Source organism: Bicyclus anynana, chromosome 7 (assembly GCF_947172395.1).
Source record: "Bicyclus anynana chromosome 7, ilBicAnyn1.1, whole genome shotgun sequence".
Taxonomy (NCBI): domain Eukaryota; kingdom Metazoa; phylum Arthropoda; class Insecta; order Lepidoptera; family Nymphalidae; genus Bicyclus; species Bicyclus anynana.
Window position 1 is genome coordinate 3,437,096 of NC_069089.1, and position 5,605 is coordinate 3,442,700.

Sequence of the window (5,605 nt, forward strand, 5' to 3'; positions counted from 1 at the left end):
TATCCACTGGGCTATATATATATATATAACATTATGTTTAATAGTATTATAATATAACTGAAAGGGGTAACAAGCATATTAGTAATAAATCATAGAGCTAGATAATCTGTATCAGGAACGTACAAATACAAAGGCATATTAATGTATCCCAAAAGGTAATGCAGCCTGCACTGCACGCATGCGTCATGCACCCGCGGTATAGCCAACGACCTGTCTTAGGGATGCTGCGAACAAATTTGGATCTTACGATGTAACCAACTGGTTCCCTTTGACGGTGGCTTAGGGGTGTATCAGTAGGGGATGGTTTAGTACCTCGCCGTTCGTCGCGTGTGACGCACGTGTTCCCAGTTCGCACGAACTCCCGTTGGACGAAAGTTTGCAAACTTTTCGTAAAATATTGCAGTTGTATTGTGAATTTTGTGCGATTGTGGTGGAATTTTTTGGGATGTGTGTTGTTGTAAGGTATGTTTTCGATGCTATATTTGTTTCTTTTTCACATTTTTATGAATGTATTGGTGTTTGAGATTAATTTTGACTATATACGGTCAACGGTATGTTTTTGAATCAATGATTTCGGCATTCTATCTATTATTCAATAAGAAAAATATTTTTATATATATCAGCGATAAAAGAGTCTGTATTTTTATTGTCAAAAAAGTCAAAATTAAGTATTGCAAAGGTAGGTAGAAATAATTATGTGTACATTAAATTAAATTTACTTAATAAAAAAAACATTAATAATAATCATCAATTATTATTAATGTATTTTTTGGATTCATTATTAACTCCCATATCAGTCTCAATTTGCAATTTTTTAATTTAATTAAATTTTAACTATTTGATCTACTAATGGGTAAATGAAAAATAAATATTTTTCATTACTCTGTTGATAAGTAACAAACAAATTAAATATTAACTTTAATTGAGTTATTTTAAACAGCAGAATCAAAATAATAAAAATAGTAATATTATATTGAACCTAATTAAGCGTATAATACTCGTAGGTAATAATGAATCTTAATCTGGTCAACGGTTCCAACTGAAAACCAGCGCTGCATGCTCTTTTTATTTAAAGAGTATGTAGCATTATGCTGAGTTGGATCTTTTTATTTAAAGAGTATGTAGCATTATGCTGAGTTGGATCCGTTTACTGGGTTGTGCCACACATCGCAGGATATTGTTATAGAACAAATTGTGTTGTGTGGCATAATTCACTAATAAAGCTTTTTTCTTTCTTTCTTTCTTCTTTCTAATTTATAAATGCAAAAGGTCATTCATTCATCACGAAATCTCGAAAACCGCTTGATGTACAAAGCTGAAATTTGGCAGGGAGGTAGTTTATAGTTAGTGGCTGGATTAAAGAGGTCTAAGGGCGAACGAACTCGTGGGCGTCCGCTAGTTCATAATATTTTGCTCCTCTTTCCAAAAATCGCTTAAATTAAATTGATCTATTTTTTAAGTTGTTTCTAGTAGTTAGGTTCTCTCTAAATAATAATACTATCTAGTTCGTGAAAAAATCTCATAATAATAATTGATATTGTATATTTTTAAATATTTTATCTTTATTTTTTCCAATTACCAATATTCCTGTTAGAATCCAATTAGAAGATTAGATTAGAAGGACTATGTTAGGAGTTGGCACTACAATAATCCAGAGGGCGGGGCTCAAACCCAAAACCTTTCGGTTCGGTGGTGAGGCCGGTTCCTTTACCGTGAAGCTTTCGAGGCTTTTAATGAATAACCGAAATACACATAACTTACGAGCTCTAACTAGTCCAATTCTGTACATTGAATATATTTTAATATTTTTTTTTTCAGATCAATACTAACACTAAAAACATTTTTCCTTTATTTTTTTGTCTGTTAATCTATCTGTCTGTCCGTCTTTTTGTTGATCGGACATCAGATAAATTAATTTAAATGAAGCTTGGCACGATTGAGTACCATACTACGAATATAGTTATAGTATAAGCACTTTTGATCGCAATAATGAAATCAAAACCCCGAAATAGAGGTTGAAAGTTATTATGGCAAGTCCTTTTTTACAAAATAAATATACTTAAAATAATTTTATTGAGTTGTGGGTGCATATAATAGGTGATTTTATTATATACATTTTATTTAAGATATTCCCGAAAACAGAATTGATAGTATTTTGACTAATTTGAAATTTTCATTTTATGTTTTTTAATAATTTGCAGATTTAGATCTGCGATCGTAATTTATTTAAAGAAAATAAAAAACCAAATTTATCGGTTTTTTATGCAAATTTCGGATGCCAGACGGATTTTTATTTAGGTTTCGATTATGATTTTTCGGGTTCATAAAAATAATACAGGGGAATTAATTTTAATGACAACATTGAGCCAATAGCTTGAAGCTATGGGATGATTAGTTAAACATGGTATGGTAGCTAATATTGATGTATTTGCTTTGTAAATTCCTGAATAATCCGTGATAGTTAATATGATCAATCAACAATACAATGAGCATTTTAAAACATGTCAGATGGAGAGCCAGTGACAGTCAGACCTTCGTTATTTTATGAAAGCTTAAAGTTTGTCAGCTTATGCTCCTACTATAGGTAAGTACGATAGCCAAATATGGTTACTTTGGGAGGTAGCAGGTTTCAAAGATCAATCGTCAAAGTACCTAAAAATTGTAATTATTTTGCATTTTCTCGGCATCATATGAAAAATATATCCCCAAACGCCTTGGCTTCATTGCAACCCTTCCCTAGAGACCCTTAATATTTTATCTTAATTAGTGTTTTTCAAAAGCACCATGATTCAGACTCCATAGTTGGCTATTGTACTTATCTATGGAGCATGAGCTGAAAAACTTTCAGCTTATACAAAATGACGAAGGTCTGGCTGTCGCTGGCTCTTAGTCTACTACAATCAGTGATCGGGCGTCAAATATTATTAATAATACAATAACACTAGTTTTAATGGCTATGATGTTTTATGTGCGCGACTCATTTATTATTAACTAGCGGACGCCCGCGACTCGTCCTCGTGAAATTCAGTTTTTCGCATATCCCACGTGAACCATAGATTTTTCTGGCCTATGTGTTAATCCAGGGTATTATCTATTTTTATTTTTTACAAACTTTCGCGTTTATAATATTAGTAGAATATTCATACACTAACTCAAAACATAAACGATTTATATTAAAAAAATTCACCCCCTTTTTAACCATTTAATAGAATTTAGAAAACCATATTAGTAGAATTTAGAAAATCGCAAAAGACATTATTTTTAGTATTTTTTGGTAGTACACATACAATTTTTTATAATTATAATAATTTTATAATGTACTGGAAAAATGAAGGATACAAACTTTCAACCCCTGTTTTACCCCCTTCTGATTAAAAGTATCCTTCAGTCCAAGTTTCATTTAAATTCATTCAATAGTTTCGGCGTCATGCCTTCTCTACATTAAATACGGACAGTTAGACAGACAAAAAATAGTGAAATATTTATTTGGTGGCTATCACGCTTTCTATTGGTGAAATAATTTAATAAACTCAGTACGGTGGTTAGTAGTTAGATCCTAGCCTTCAAACAAACAAACAATTCTTTCTTTTTTTTAACCGACTTCAAAAAAAAAAGGAGGAGGTTCTCAATTCGATTGTTTTTTTTATATTTGTTACCGCATAACTTCGTCATTCCTTAACTAGTATTATAATAATTAGATGCTAAGACAAACTAAAAACAGAAAAATAAAATATTATTAACAAAAAAATTTAACCGACTTCAAAATTACAAAAATAAAGCGAAAAATAACATCGGATGTGCTACCTTTTAATCACTTTGAAGGCGGTGCACATCCGATGTTATTTTTCGTTTTTTAGTTTATTTTTGTGATTTTGAAGTCAGTTAAATTTTTTTGTTAAAAGATTTTTATTACTTTGCTGTGTCCCGACCGCGTAGATCTTGATCCAATGGGGATTATCGGGAAGAAAGAATTTAAAGTAGACTGTAAAGTATGTCACAGAATATATTTATTGTGACTATGTGCTTCATCTGTGTGCAAAATCTGCTAATTTCGCACATGTTATTTAGCGATAACTCCTAAGTAAACATTTAATCTGACGCGAGTCAGAATCTACTAATTGACTAAAAATCGCCTCGTGGGCTCTCTATCTTACATAATAATTTGATAGAAATACGTACTCTAACGTAACCAAATCAAATCAAAATTCTATTATTTCAATTAGGCTTAGTACAAGCACTTTTGAAACGTCAAGTTATGACATGATTTAACGGTGATATTTAAAGTCGAAAAACTAAAATTAATGTTACGTTAGTTTTAAACGCGCCTTGGTCTAAGAAGAGTCTACTACAAACTCAGCCAAGGTTTTTTTTTTTTGTTTACCACCATTTTACAAACTTGTCTAGCACTAAGTACACAGTCGTATATTACAGTTTTCAACACTTATGTGCTTAAATTATTAACACAATGATAATTCTATAAACTTTCCTTTAAGCTTACGTTTAATAAAACTTATTGAGAGACATGCCTGTAGTTTCATGTAAAAACATAGTTATACCTAATTAACAAGCCGACGTACCCTTAGTTTCATTCGCGTAGATTCCGATCTCTTAAGAATACGAGCTTATGATACTTACAGATAACGTGGCTTTCTAATGGTAAAAAAAAAATCAAAATCGGTTGAGTAGATCCAGAGATTACCCTTTACAACACCACACAGCCTACATGCATGCATGGTTAAACTGTAGTGGTTATACCAAAATTTTAAATTAAAACCTATTAATAAAAAGTTACAATATTAATTACACCGATACCACTGCATTTTATATAAATTTCAAGTCTAATATTCCGTTAATATCTAAATACAAGACGGTTATAACAAATGAAAATAAGCCTTAATAATAGCACAATAGAGTCTCATTTGTAAGGATGTCCAGGAGGTAAATGAGGGGGAGTTTGAATACACGTCAGAAGCACGGATGGTACAAATAGCAACAATAGCACAATGGCCACAGATGGCGTCTTATTGGAGATTGATTGAAATACGGAACCGATTAATATTTAGTATTATGACGATCATAATAGTTCTATGCTAGAATCTATACCGGTTATTGGAGATTATAGACTGGTCCATGAATCCACGGGGTTAATAGAGACGTTACACAGTTACGATTGGAGTTATAATAGCGACGGATCAAATATAAATATAATGATTCGCATTACCGGAACTTCAATAATAATAATTATCTATAATAAAGATTAAAAAGAAACACACAAATTGTATTAAAAATATTAAAAAAAATAGTTTGAACTAAGCATGCAAAGGCAGCCTTATTGATTGTTATAAACAATCTTTAACAAGCCTGATGAAAGGGACTTGCGGAGAAAGAGCAGGAAGGTGAAATATAAATAAATGTACTTGTATACTAAATATTTAAAAGCTTCAAAAGACTCAAATGTATATATATATATATATATATATATATATATATATATATATATATATATATATATATATATATATGTATATATATATAACATGTAGAATATATCGTACTTAACATGTTTGTAAAGTAACTGAAAATTTTGAAGACGCACTGCAAAGTA

The 5,605-nt window shown here is 30.9% G+C and overlaps 1 protein-coding gene across 2 annotated transcripts in view; it reads left to right on the forward strand.

The window, feature by feature from the left end:
- The first annotated feature begins 322 nt into the window (after positions 1–322).
- LOC112049469 (lachesin) overlaps positions 323–5,605 on the forward strand; it is a 100,337-nt gene continuing 95,054 nt past the window's right edge. For both annotated transcript variants that reach the window (XM_052882533.1, XM_052882534.1), the window contains exon 1: positions 323–462. The gene's annotated coding sequence lies outside the window, so the exon portion shown is untranslated. The remainder of the gene's footprint in view (positions 463–5,605) is intronic.